At 41.8% G+C, this 15,039-nt stretch overlaps 1 protein-coding gene across 1 annotated transcript in view; it reads left to right on the top strand.

Annotated features, from left to right (window-relative positions):
* The window catches only part of PEX14 (peroxisomal biogenesis factor 14), a 66,832-nt gene that overhangs the window by 33,025 nt on the left and 18,768 nt on the right, over positions 1-15,039 (top strand). The gene's annotated exons all lie outside the window — the stretch shown is intronic.

Raw genomic sequence — 15,039 nt, 5'->3', positions numbered from 1 at the left:
TCATGAGATGGAGAGTTGAAGTAAAGGCACCACTTTGCTCATCTTGAATAACAAAGGACCTAGAAGGGAATGGCAGTCTTGTCTTTTAGCAATGATGTCATTTAGAGCGTGGTCCTCTCACTGCTTGTGCTGGTGCCAGGCAGAGAACATTCCAAACACATAGGTATGTTGCTTGCCCTGCCCTGCCATCAGGATGGCATTAAAATTTGGAGCCTGTTGGCCGCTGTGCTCCATGAGTTTTTCCTTGAAATATGTGGACCTACGGGGAGTAATTAATCATAAAAGCTTGGGGATTTCAACTCTATCATCGAAGCAATGAAGCAAGGGAAAGCTGAGCCTAAAAGCTGTGCTGATTACCCGGGGTAACCTGATACAAAATCTATTGTTGCCGAGAGATCCTTAGCCCCCAGTATATCGTGCAATATTATAACTGCCTGATCTTCTTCTGTGCTGACAATGACCAGTTATTCCTCATTTTCTCTCTCAACACAGCTGGGTTAGAATTTCATTTGCAGAAGGTATTTAGAGCAATTTAGAGACAAATGTCTCTGGTGTTTGCTCTGCACTTCCCCACCGCAGGCTTTGCTGAACAGTTTTTAGTATCAGGAGCTCCATCTAATCTGTTTAATTTTAATAAATCCCTGACTGGGAGAAGAGGAAGGGTGGGGAGATGGAGGCACAGGGAAACTGTGGCCCGGCTAATACTCCTTATGAATTACTTGGCTAATAATTACTAAAGAGCAGAAATTGTTTGGTATAGCTGTGTGTTTGTTCGCCTTTGTTAATTAGCCCTTCTTCCCTTTGTGCTAATTGTTTGTTTAAAAACTTAACTGTGGGAGACAGGAAGGAGCAGGGGCCAGTAGTGCCCATACCCAACAGTCCCTGGAAATATGGCCATATGGATTCTGAGCACTGAGTTTACAACGTGACCTCTGTTCAGTGCTCGAGAGCAGAAGGTACATACTGTCATGGTACCTGTGTGCTCTCGCAGATAGAGGCAATTCTTCTTGAAAACGTAGGTGTCGTGGCTAGTTTAGTCCTGAGTAAATGAGGAATTACACGGTTCGGTAGGCTATTTCCCCTATTCTCTGATATACGGTCATTGTCATCCCAATGATAATGTTTATCCCCATTTTGCAGATAGTTGGGCTGTCTGGTAGAGAACTCCTCACTGCCAGTCAAAAAAGCATTTTCTGTAGAGAAGCCATTTCAGTTACAAGAGTCCCTTTTAAACACAGAGGTTACCCTTGTATTTTTTTCACAGTTACTCTCATCCAGGTTTCAGCAGATCTTTTGCTGGACCCCAGAAGAATTTCAGTGGAGGGGAATCTTCAGATCTATAGATAGTTGTACACCATGTGTGAACTTGACTTTTGTAGTTATTTTCATGGAACCGAACAGGAGAAATCTATGACTCCCCACTACAGGGGCAGGACCGGAGCATCAGCTGTGGTCGAGCTTTCAGGTCCTGCAGTCCCGGCTTTGCCTGCGAAATTTCGCTTCTGAGACTTGCAGAGGTAGTTCTACCTTGAATTATGTTTTTTTTTTCTTATTTTTTATTAGCATCTCCTTCCTAAAAAAAGGACCAATCAAATTTTATTTCTATTTAATATCTAATGCAGGGTTTTGTTTAATACATTTCAGGGCAGTGAGAAATGCAGGTTCCTTCAGGCTCATCAGCTGCACTGGGTTTGGTGTCTCGTGAACAGCAGTTGCAGGGGCTGAAAGCAGATTTTCCTGGTTGCTCGTGGGTCAGGGGTTTGCTGAACTGCTCTATTCGGAACACGGGATGATAGTGTTGATGACAGTTGGGAGAATGAGGGTGTCCCAGATTTGTAAAAGGTCTTTCAAAAGTTGGATGAGATTTCTTTGTTGTCTTAAGCACTTTTAAACTCCCAAATACAGAGGCATTAATGAGAAACATGAAGTTATTAGAATCATTTATCATTTTCTTTGAAGCTTACACTGGCATTTTGTGTAATTTATGACATTTCCTCCTTTTTATCATGAACTTCTTCAGATGAAGGAAAAAACAGCTGTTTCCCCTCAGAGTATCTGAAAGAAAAGAAAGGAAAAAAAGCTGTTGTTTGTTTTTTGTCCAACTCGCTGATTTTGCTGATGACATGCCACAGAATCGGCGGCGCCTTGGGAGTAATTAGACAGCACGTGGGGTTTAAACCCTTGTGGAACTGTGTCTGTCATCTCGCTGTTGTGCCTCAGATGTCCTGTACTGCTCGGTTACCCAGCCGGTAACTCATGTGGTTTGTTCATTTTGTGTTCTCTGAATCTGTAACTTCTTGCAAGATAGAGAAAGGGGGTGGAAGTGCGCTATGCAGATGGAGCTCTATTTTCCAGGGTGCTGTAATCTTTTGGGGCAGGGAAGGGAATAACTGCTAGGACTTATGTGTAAACCTGGATAAAGAACTTTTTTCTTAGTTGCTTGTTCCTTTAATGTCAAACGAGTACAGTAATGCCTTCCCGGAGTGGGATTGTGGGAACAAACAAAAGCATACGGGGAGCTAAGAAATTACAGTGATGGGAGAACAGAAGTGCGTTAGGGCAACTAAATGTATAATTGTTGAGTTATTTTGGGAAAACGTCCACCCAGAAGGTTGGACAGTCTTCAGGAGATACACTACCTGGATTGGTCTTTTGTATAATATATATATGTGTGTAACATAATGGGCTACATGCTTCTAAAAGCAGTTGTGCTCTCACTTGGTGAGATGGGTTGGAAGTGTTGGCCTTTTACATGTTGTATCTCCTAATCTGTTTCATTACTTTGGCTGATCGGAAGCGAGTTACTGTGCAAGGTTTTCCTGTAGGTCTCGCACAGTTTTTTGCAGTGCATCAGAGTTCCAGAGAAAATTGCCAATGTCAAGGTGCCAGGCTATGGTGATTTCTGAAGAGATGAATTATTTAATTGTACATGGCCCTTCCCATTCAGAGCTCAAAGACACTTGATTCCCTGGAAACAAATGCTGTCAGCTTCAGAATTTCCAGTAGAAAACAGACTTGTTTTTCTTCCTCTTTCTATATTCTGCATTCTTGGAAGTTGAGCCCCATGTCTTTCCTTCTTTGCCAAAGAAACCCAAGTGGATCACCTTGAGGACCTGGGAGAAGGGGCCCAGCCCACTGCTGGAGGGCTTTAAAGGAAGAAAATTCTTCAGCAGATTTCAATTTAGCCCTTTTTTATTACTTTTCTTTTTTATAATTTAAGTCCTTTTCATGAGACAGTTTGCATGTCCTTGAATGGAATCTCGTTACCATGAAAGCTTTTTTAGCATTGATTTCATAACAGTCTTAATTTAATAGCACCGTCATTACTGAGAAGCCCTGAGAGTGAGGCCCTAGCTTTCCAGGTCACTGACCTTTTAATTACAAACCTTGTTCTGATGGCCAGGTTATCGACTGGGCAGCTCCCAACTCCTGCCCCCAGCATGGAGATGAAAATAACTGCCTTTCCTCCCCCACTTCCAGAAAAGGGAGGAAAAGAAAAGTAACCTCTTGTGTTTCCCAAATTAATTTTCTACCTCAGCTTTACTTTGTAATTAATTCTTTAACATGTCTCAGTGAAGCTCAAACAGTTTTTACAAAGCTTTTTCTTGAGAAGAAAATACAGTGCAAGCCAATAGAGTCCAGTGACAACTCATACCAAAAAATGTAGTTAGTAACCTGTGCAGTCAAAATATCTATTTGGGTCAAACTACTATTGCCCTGCAAACCTTATACTTTTCTAGAAATGACCACGTTTAATACAAGAACGTGTGATTAGGCTGTAAGTGCAGACTATCCAATGAATGCTAGGTGATTTGTCCTTCTCTTCAGACTTGCTGACAGGGTATGGATTTAAGAGACGGTGAAGTAGAGAAGACTTTCTGATTATTAAAGAATTTTGGTGTTCACGTGGCATCAAGTAAGTCCAACAGCTTGTGTAGACTTACAGAAATGACTGTACAGGTTAAACGGAAGTCAGTGCATTCTACATTTTCATAACGCGTTTCATTTGAGGATCCTAGAGCAGTTGCACCCGTTAACCATTGGATGGAGCATGGTTGGTGGTGTCTGTGGGGTTACCTGGAGCTCACTGCTTAACATCACAACATGGTTTTTAGGAGAGCAAATGAAGAATACTTTATCTAAGTCATCTTGCAGAGGGAGCTTTAGGGATAGAGAATGTAATTACTGACTAAAAAAATTACTAAGATTCTTGAAAAGCACTATGGGATATTTAATTACTAGAGATGCTTAGGCCTCTGTTTATGACTTTGAAAGACAGCTAATGTGCCTTCTAATATTTTGCTTAGGTTAAAGAAAAGTGTCCTACACCTGTTCATGCAATCAGTTTGTTCTTTAGGTGCCTTCTGTCCAAGCTTTGGGTCAATACAACCCTGCATCAATGGGGAAGTCTGGTTATATCCCAAGGAACTTATTAGGGATCCAAAGACTAAAGAGTGAATGAATGCTTTCATTGCTAACAAACTCAGAGCAGTTCCTATCTGAATCAGCGTTACTGGTAGTCGCATCCATTTTTGGCACTGTGCTGTTTGCCCAGTGCTGATAATGTTCAACATACACAGGAGGTTCCCACTGCTGGAGTCTCATGATCCAGAAGAACAGATGTGCTCATGATCCAGAAATTAGTTCCACAGCTCTGTATTATCTATTAGGTGCCTTCTTTTTTCCTCCTGAAAATGATTGAGAATCCCTATCCATCTGCAGTGACGGGGATGACCCCCCTGTCCTGCCCGTCTTCTGTCTGCAGATCTGTCACTTGCTGTTCGGCACCAGCCTATTCATCATGCTGCCTCCTCTCCCCATCAATTTCACCACTGTTTGTGTTATCTGAACTTGTCATGAGCTTTACGGATTTTCTTGGCTTCTTTGGCAAGAAGAGACCCGCAGCAATAGTGCTAACAAAATGCGATAAACTAATCAACCGGAGGACATCCCAGAAAGTGTAGAGTCTTGCATCTGGGTAGGAACAACCCCAGGTTCCAGTGTAAGTTGGGGAATGACCTATTAGAGAGCAGCGTAAGGGAAAGGGACCTGGGGGTCCTGGGGACAGCAGGATGACCATGAGCCAGCACTGGGCCCTTGTGGCCAGGAAGCCAATGGGACCTGGGGTGGGTTAGAAGGGGGTGGTCAGTAGGTCAGAGAGGTTCTCCTGCCCCTCTGCTCTGCTCTGGTGAGACCACACCTGGAATATTGTGTCCAGTTGTGGCCCCTCAGTTCCAGCAGGACAGGGAACTGCTGGAGAGAGTCCAGCGCAGGGCAACAAAGATGCTGCAGGGAGTGGAGCATCTCCCGTGTGAGGAAAGGCTGAGGGAGCTGGGGCTCCGGAGCTGGACAAGAGGAGACTGAGGGGTGACCTCATTAATGTTTACAGATATCTAAAGGGGGAGTGTCAGGAGGATGGAGCCAGGCTCTTCTCGGTGACAACCAGTGATAGGACAAGGGATAATGGGTTCAAATTGGAACACAAAAGGTTCCACTTAAATTTGAGAAGAAACTTCTTCTCAGTGAGGGTGGCAGAGCCTGGCCCAGGCTGCCCAGGGGGGTTGTGGAGTCTCCTTCTGTGCAGACATTCCAACCCGCCTGGACACCTTCCTGTGTAACCTCAGCTGGGTGTTCCTGCTCCATGGGGGGATTGACCTGGATGAGCTTTCCAGGTCCTTTCCAACCCCTGACATTCTGGGATTTTGTGATTTCAGAGAAGAGTCCAGAATCACCTTTGCCATGTTTTTGTAGCTTGAAAATTATTCATAAATTGGAACAGACTGGTTTGGTGCCCAGGAAGTTGTTCATGTGACAAAATATTGGTTGTAAGCTTAATTTTAAAAAATAATTGGAATGTCATGGGTTTAATGATGTCTCTCCACTTGGCTATCTGACAATAACTATGTAATGTAAAAGAGCCGTTAAAAATGGCTTTGCAAAATTAACTCCTATTGCTCACTGAGTGTGTTTTGAGTCATATCTGCCTTGTTTACTGTCAAAATAATACTTCCATTCCTGGTAGCACTGAAAAAACAATATGATTACAGCAGAGTGAGTTGGAGTGCATTCTAGAAGACAATGCTAAAATAGTCAGTTATATTCTGAGCCCTGAAATCGTCAGCCATAGTGATGGGCAGAAAAGGCTCAGACCTTTAATAATTTATCTACCGTGTTTTCAAGTGAACGTAGATGCAGAGTGCCGAACGAAAGTCACTTCTGTAGCTCCAACCTAAGGGCAGGCAGTGGAGGTCTGAGATACGACTGCTGGCCTGGCTTTGGGCGAGTTACTTGTTCTCATCTTGCCCATCTGTAAAATGCAGTTAATTATCACTTTTGCATTATTAACTTAGCAAGATTTATGTTGGCCGTGTTTATAAACTGCTTTGATATGCTTGTTTCAGAGTTTTTGGTGCTGCAGCATGTGATTTTTTTCGGTTGCTCGCTGGAGTAAGAGCCACCTTGCAGAGAGGTTCAGAGTCTCCTGTCAGCCGAGGATGGGAGGGCAGAGCTGCAAACTTTAGAATGTCAGCATGTCAAGGCTCAGGCAGATTGCGTGCAATCCTAATCCAGCCCTGCAGCTTTGACCTTTGAAGCAGGCTTCACCTTGAGACAGTTGAAGAAATCTATGTACATTTGTATAAAAATATTTTTGTAATAGAAGGAATTTGTTCTTCGTGGCCATCCAGCCCAGGGTTTCCCCACAATCTTCCTGGAGCGAGTAAAGGAATTCAGTTCTTGATGTACTCTGGGAATGAACCTGGTATTCTAAGTCTAAAGAGACAGCCTTCTCTCTTGAGGCTAAAACCAAGTGTAATTAGGATAGTCTGTGTTGCTCTTCTGCTGAAATCCATCTCAGAACTAATGACACTTTCCTGCTAGGAAAGATAAAATAAGTTCCTGTATGAGATAATTCTCTAGATTCTCTTTGACAACATTTCTACCCTGTTTAAAACGATGTCTTGGCTGCCCGTGAACATGAAAATCCTACTGTTTGCTTTTCTGCTACACACTCTTCCCTCTTAATTTTAATCTGGGGCACAATCGTTCTTCCCTTAGTCGAAAGGGAATTTATTCTTTGGTTCATTCTTTCTTATTTTTTCTCGTGGAACCTAGTCCAGGCAAGACTCCACTCCTAGGAGAGCAGAGAATTCATTCGCAATGAAATCTGAGGCTCTCTGAAGTAAAAGCTGTTGACTTTGTCATACCGTGCAAATGTGCATTGCTTTTAGCAAGACAATAAAGGGTAAATGGGGTGATCTCTGCTCCTGTGGAGAGGTCGGCTGGTTACATTACACAATCTTCTAGAGCATCTTGCAGCAAATACATGGGTTATATTAAAAGTTGCAATCATATCATTTTTTAAAAGTAAATTGCTGACCTTATGCAGTGGAATCAGCTTTATTGAATTTCGCCAAAAATGCGTTTATAATCCCCCCGCCCCCGCATACACATGATATTCATGTCCTTGCTGCCCATGTGGAAATGTCCCTTTTTATGGTGATAAAATTAAATTTGTCTTTGTCTCTGCCTTGCCTCACCTTTTAAGATTCCATCCTTAAGAGACACTGGTGGGTATCTGTACCAGAGAATGAAGATGGCAATATCCCTGCATGGCTGGCCGGCTGATGGGGAGCCAACTGCCACAGAACAAATAAATAAGCTTTTCACATTTAAAGGACAAAGTTGAGGACAGGTGCAATATGGGTATTTTTCTAGGAGTGTTGTGGCCATAGCATAGGTAAGAATTTATTTAGACTTGGAAGTATTATGTTTTACTTCTCGTTTTTTTTCTAATTGCCACACAATACGAAATGTAAAATCCACAAATAGTTATTGTGCCACTCATGGAATACTGTGTTATGTGTCCTCCCTCAGTAATAAATAACCATAAAACCCTCTAGTCTTTGGCCACTCACAGCCCCCTTGCTGAATTCACTCGAGGGAAAAAAAAAAGTGGTTTGCAGCATGCTCAAGAATTTAACAAACATCGATGTCATAATTCTGTGCCACTTTGCTTGTTCAAAGTACTGTACGATTATTAACTGACTAAGCTTGTGACACCTTTTGTGGAATGGCAAGATTATAAGTTTAATGCACTTCTGATTACATTTTCTCTTCTTTGTTAGACCTTTATATTCTCCAAACAGTTCCAAACTCCAAATTTCAGTGGGAAACAGAGGAAACACCGTCCCCATTTTAGATGGAGAAGTGGAGTCAGATGTATTAAGAGTGGTTAGATCTGAGATAATTCTGACTCTCAGTCATATATATATAAAAATATAACCCTACTGTGCCATACTGTCAGTGTGATATACCAATTTTATAGCATTTTCAGTAAAATTACTCAGAGCACTTTCTTGTTTATCCTCCCCAGGCCCCAGCTGCTTTGGGGGAGACGGGAAGGTTCAGCTGATGCAATGAAATCAACACAAACCATCTAAGTAAATGAAGGGGCAGGTTGGACTCTGCAGCATGTATCCCTTCCTAAAGCATCTCCCCCAACCCGGCTTCCTGTTGATATAGCATTTAAAAGGCTGGTTGCTCAGAGTTACAGAGAAAAATATCAGAATATCATTGCTCCTGCTCTTCGAATAACTAGGAGAATGCAGCTGTTAAACTCAGAAATATAAAATACATGTTTAAAAGATGACTCCGTATGTATTTAAAAAAGAGAGCGAGAGAGGATTCAAGGGAACCAAAAAATAGCAGCTTCCATTACTGTAATTAAATGGCAGCATTTAACCTATCAGGCCGTTGCGTGTCTGTGAGAGATGAGCAGGGAGCTGCATTTGAAATGATCACTGTCTTCCTTGGGGGATAGAGTAGTTAAATAATTTGTTTGTGAGGTGTGAGTTCAGTGTCGGGTAAAGCAAGTGCTTGCGCGTGTGTGTGGATCTGAGAAGCTGGGGATGGCCGCGTGTTTGCTGAGAATACCCTGGAGGTCGGTATTTACCAGCACGTGCACTGTCAATAAGAACACAAGCTGCTCTTGCCCATTTGTTAGGTTATCTGTGGAGTCAGGGCCTCACCTGGTCCCAGATATTGCATCATAAAAGGAGAGCTTTTTCCACACTGGGCCACCTGAGACAGACAGGGGTAGCAGTAAAAGAAAACTCTGGAAGAAATGCGAGAAGAAAAGAATCAGAGTCCTTCTGGTGAGCTTCATCTGCTGCAGTGCCTGTAGAGGATAAGCTGTTCTATCTGGTCGTTGGACTTGGCACTCAGGAGCACGGGGCCGTGTCATCCCGGGCTACCAAGGCCGAAGCTGCTGCTCAGAGCTGTGCCCCTCACACAGCTCAGCAAACAGCCGCTTCCCCTGCACAGTGTTCCCTGCACCCGTGCCGCCGTGTTCCCCTGCTCCAGGGCTGCAGTGCAGAGAGAGGGATCTGCAAAGTGCACCCTTGGCCCTTCGCCATTGACTCCAACACTGTGAAAAGCTGGGCACCTGTCTACTGGTGTTGATCAGCAGCCCAGAAAGGAGATACAGTCTTATGTAGAGCCTAGACAGGATATCTTTCCATTTTTATTCACTCCCTTTATATTTATGAGATTATTTCTTTGTGTAGGGGCTGTTTGCTAGTCCTGGAACTCCTAGAGCTATCCTTGCACAGCATGAGTAGCTGCTTCAGCTGCCTCACCTATTGATCTGACTTGTGTTATGTTGCAGAAACTTGCCCATAAACATTTCTTCATCTTCACTCCAGTTTCTGTGTGAATGGTGTGTAGCCACTCCTGTTTTAACTCTTGGGCTGGGACTTTTGTGAGGCACTAGAAGACAACAGACAATGTTAAAAAAATAGATATTTCTGTATTTCCATTTTGAACGTTCAACCCCAGTGACTGGATTGTGAGCGCAACACTTGGCCAAAAGGCGACCGGAGAAATGCCGTGTATTTTAGCACCCAGTCAAAGCAAAGCAAGAATTCGAGTGCTTGCAGAGTTAGAGGAGAGTCAGAAATCTGAAAGTATTTCCAATGATGATCTACAAGCACCAAAAAAGATAAACTTGTTACTTGAATAAATTACTTGTTGCAAATGCCTTACATAGCTCAAATGTATATTATACATGTATAGATTCTCAAAAGTGTCAGTCTTTGTACCTGATAATTGTCAGCGTCAGTCATATATTGTGTAATTTTATTCTTGCTTTACAGATGTAGAAACTGAGGCAGATGGAGGTTAAATGACCTACACAAGGTCAATAGCAAGGCTGGGAATAAAACCCAAACATTGGAGAGGCTTTTTATTATACTAATAAGGAAACTCTGGAGGTGTGTTTGGCATGGTAATCGGAACCCTAGAGAACCAGAAGCAGTTCGTATGTTCTGTGCATGTCCTGAGGGAGCAATGATGAAACTCCTTTCCTACCTTACCACTCCAGTTCTCCGTGTGTGGTCACCATAGTTTTTCCACCACTTAACCTGGTTATTTTTAGGATTGTTAGCATTAGTCGTCCTTTGGGCGTTTAATCCAGACTCCTTTAATTTTCTGTAGAACTCTGAAGAGTTGTTGAAGACACATGGGGAGAAAAAAATGACAACAAACAAACCAAAAGATTAAAAATGATCTTTTGAAACTTCTGCTGTTTTGTTGATTTGTTGCCTAATGTTTTTTGTCTTCACTCTTCTTTTATCATGAAGAACCCTGCTTGAATGTGTAGTCTTGGTTTCTTCAAAATTAATTTGCTATTGTTTCTTTCTTCTCCACCCAAGATTAACATCCTGTGTGATGACATAGATGGTTGTTGTCTAAATGGACGCGACATAACCAACAAAATTGTGAAGGGTGGGTGGAGAAATATTTATACAGTTGTGTTAAAAATTACAAAGTAGGTTTGCCTTTTAAACAGAAGGTATTTCAACATTGTTATTGGCAGCATCAGCCTTTAATTTTACAGGTGGCTAGCTTTGTAGTAGCATTCAGAAAACAATATTTTAATGGCATGTAAAAAAATTTCTCTAAAACAAAAGAAAGAAGAACGAGGGTGATTTATAATCTGTAATGAATACTTGCTGACATGTCTTTTTACAATAGTGTGTTAGCGTCTCTGTCTTCCTAGGGGAAGTGCAAACCAGTTTTACCTGAAACATTTGTACCATAATAATCAAACACGCAGTATTTAGCTATATTTTTCTTAATTGAGCTTATCTTCTTGGTGCCACGATACCTGACTCCTGGGTGTCTAACATTGATTGCACTTGATAGAAACTGGGTTAGAGGAGCAAAGATGCTCTATAAGGTTGTGAAAAAATATCTGTCAGAAAAAGGACTTAGACTCCTGTATTCATGGCTCCTCACCCACTGTTGGTTTCTTTACATTTCCAGATATTTTCCATACATACTTCCATGTATTTTTACATTTTCTTAGAAACACGCAGCTATAGCTACTGTTTTCCTTACAGCAACTTCTGACAGAGTGCACAGTATGCACTGTCCTGTGTATCCAATGTTCATTCTGCGTGTTCTTTGAACACTAGAAGTTCATTTAGTATACACTTTGTATGATTTTTGTGTGATAAGTCTGGCCTGATGGGTTTGTTTTGTTCCTTTCTAAAGTTTTAAGTTTTGAAAATAAGAGAGGAAATAAATAACATTGTGGCAAGTTGCTCTTTACATTGCAATGAATCTTAGTCTGCAGAGGCTGCTCTCTGATGAGTATTGTCCAGTGTAGAAAATACCCAGATGTCTTGTTAGTGTGTTTGGGGCACACAATAATTCCGGAGTAACATAAAGAACTGGGAATGGTGCATCAGGACGGTCTTTCTCGTTCTTATGCATAAGATGTTACAGACGTCTGGCTGAGCACAGCTCCTCCGGGCCAGCCCCTTCTCCTTTGGTGCCCGAACTCCTGTGACATGCTGGTTCAAGTTGTTGGAAATACGGTTTAAAATTGGAGTTTCAAAGGTAGGTCAAACCCAATCCTCCTATATTGCCAGTGTTTTACCTTACCCAAATTTGAGACAACCTCTGGCTTTCCCCTTAGAAGCTTGTAAAGATATTATCACAGATCAAAGAGTAGCCAAAGGCCAATCATTTTGTTACTATAGCTCAACAAGCTTTTTTGTTCACACAAAGTAAATGTGTCTGAAGCACCAAAGTTTTCTGACATGCCTGTTTTGAAAATTTTTGGCAAGTTTTGGTAATGAAGTTTAGTTTCTAGGTTTTTGAGCTTCCACGTACCAAACAGTTCTACTTTTGAGAATGAACTTGTAGAAGAAACGAATATCCTTTCACCTTTATATAGAATGTTTTTTATTGCAGTTCTGAATATAATAGAAAGCAAAGTTCATAGACTTGCTGTGTACTCCGGGTAGTTACTTTGGTTCTGTGTGCAGTATTTCCCTTTGCAGCCTGTGTTTCCCTCCCGTGGCTGCGCAGTGCTCTGGCTCTGCCCGCCCTCCACCCTTCTCTGCACAGTACCCGTCACGGCAAATGCCTTTTGGGGTCTCTGAGGAGTTATCATGCAAACAATGATGGTCAGGAGCCATCCCCATGAGACTAGTTTCTCTGCAGGAATAACAGCAAGTATTGCAGATCAGAGGTTGGGTACACTTGGAAACTTACCCCTTTAGTGTATCTAATATTTGTTTTCTCTGAATGCACAGTCTTATTTCTAGGGAGGTTGCCTTTTTTTGTAATTGGAACTTTTTGCGAAGCTGTAATTGTGCCTGTTGAATTATGCTGTCTGCTACCTGAAGATTTGTTGTAGATTAATTCAAAATGAGGTGTCCAAATCCTGGTAAGGCTGTTACAGCACTGCATCGAATGGGGCTTTTGCCTTTCAGAGTCCCGAGTCTCAGCCCATTATTCAGCCTGTTCGTCCTGCGTGTTGTTTCTTTCCTCTTAGTGCGTTGGCCCCTGAAATATATCGCCTAGTACTGGGAGATTTTACTTAAGGTATCCCTTCCTTTTTTTCTATGTGAAACAGAGATAACATACTTCATATAAGCAAGAAGCTTACTTTACATTAGAAGAGGGAGACCTGACCTCTCTTACTACAAGTGAAACTGTATTTTCCCTGCCTTGAAACTACCAGTGAAATACATTTTGCACTGACTTATAATGCTGTGATTTATGCTGTGATATGCTTTGTGATATTACAATGTCCTTTTGCCTTTGTGTTTGATTTTTCCCCTCTAATAAATTTTAGTGGGAATGTTCAGTGAACGGGGGTATTTACCCAAAATGTCCATAGGAGAATGAGGCGTTCTCATGCTGTCTGCTGCCTCAGAGAAGGAATCCTGTGCATGTTTTTCCCCTCCCGTTCATCTTATTGCATTTTTTTCCTCTGTCTTTCCTCCTCGTCTTGAAATAATATTAACAAGGGAGATATTTTTAAATAGAAAACAAGTGGAAGGAAACATCTCTCTCTCATGTACATACATTTTATACACAAATATAAATAAGTGACCAGAAGCAACTTTCTCATTTTACATCCTGAACTTCTCATATACAGAAAACTGAGAAGGAAAGTTGTAGTACTTGTTTGTGTTTTTTCCACTCCAAGACATGCTCAGCAAGTCGCTTGCCCTTTCTTATTCAGAGCGAAAATACTTTGATCCAGTTTTCTGAAGACAATACTCATTTCATAAGAATATTTAATCAGTAGAAAATAGGGAGGATTTAGTTTGTTTGTTTAGTATTTAACCAAGTGAATAAGGCAGATTAGGAGAAGGGGGGGGACTGGACCCATAAACAAGGTGATATATAATATTTTTTTTCGTTCTCCTTTTAAATAAATACCGATCAGCTTTATGTTCAGAGACAATAGGAGCCGTTGGCTTAAATTTGCAGTTTACTGTATTTATGGCTGTAATATCAAGGTGCTGCCGTCGTAATTTCATGCCCCAATGAGAAGAGCAAGGTCGAAGCAAATGCTTCCATCGGCATCTGCTAACACACTAACTCATAAACAAGGCCCGGCTGGATCAGGTGGCACGGAATAATACAGGCTAATGAAATACAGCACAGCTTTCCATTACTGTTAGTTTTTACAGTGTCGTCATTACGTGTAATTTATGTTTAAAAAATTCAATTTTATACAAGGCTCTGGGAAATAGGGGTCTACAGGTCAGCCGACGACTTTTAACGGCTCTGAGAGTCCTTATTGCACTCTACTGTTCCAACAAAATGTTAATAATAAATAATAAAAAAATCCTCTTCCACTTTTTCTCTGGTTTGCATATCTTGCTCTGTCTTTTTAATTACAAGTGGCTAAGGAGAGTTTGGGGCTCTAGATGATGTCAGGAGTTATCCCCTTTCCCGATGCTCCCGGGGGGGTTACTATCTGCTTGCTTTGCTTTTGTCTGTCTATCAATCACCCGGGGTCCTGTAAATGGAGTAAACACAGCTGAGGAGAGGGAGATACTTAACAACCTCTCTCCCAAACCCTCACCCCCTGACATTGCCCTCCTCTCCTCCATTACACTTCATTTTATTAGAGACTCCAAAAAGCTTGGCCAGGAAGAGAAACTGCTGCCGATGTATTTATTTATTTATATTTGCTATGCCCAAAATACTTTTTATTTTAACCTTTTCCTTCCTGGTTGACTCGCTGTAATTCTTAGTGTTGTACTGTTAAATCAGGTTTTCCTTCCCTATTTTAGTGCTGTGTAGCAGAGGTTAGAGCACCTTTCCCAGTTCTGATTGCAGCTTAGTCACCCTGATGGCTTAAGGTATAGAATGTTACTTAAAGATTGTGATTGCATAATTGACAGTCTTGCAGACGAATAGAGCCGTGAGAATTCCAAGCCTTTTCAGTAACATTTTAACTTTTATTTCTGCGTTTTTCCACCTGACAGTTGAGTCCAGTCGATTTCCCTTGGATGGTTAGGTTCCTTTACACAAAGTTTGTCTGAAAGTGCAGAGCAGGATGTTTACATTCAAATAATGTAAATGAAGGGTAAAAAAAACAGAGTGATGTTTCCGAGACCTCAGGTTTGGTTAAAAAGTTGGGTTGGGCTCAGCCTCAGGAACGCCCCATGGACCAAGATGGATGAAAGCAAAATGGATCCAGAGACTGGGCCTTTCTGACCTTAT

Source organism: Streptopelia decaocto (genome assembly GCF_964273445.1).
Source record: "Streptopelia decaocto genome assembly, chromosome: 20".
NCBI lineage: Eukaryota > Metazoa > Chordata > Aves > Columbiformes > Columbidae > Streptopelia > Streptopelia decaocto.
Note: the sequence above shows the minus strand (reverse complement) of the source record. Positions and strands in the feature narration are given on the sequence as shown.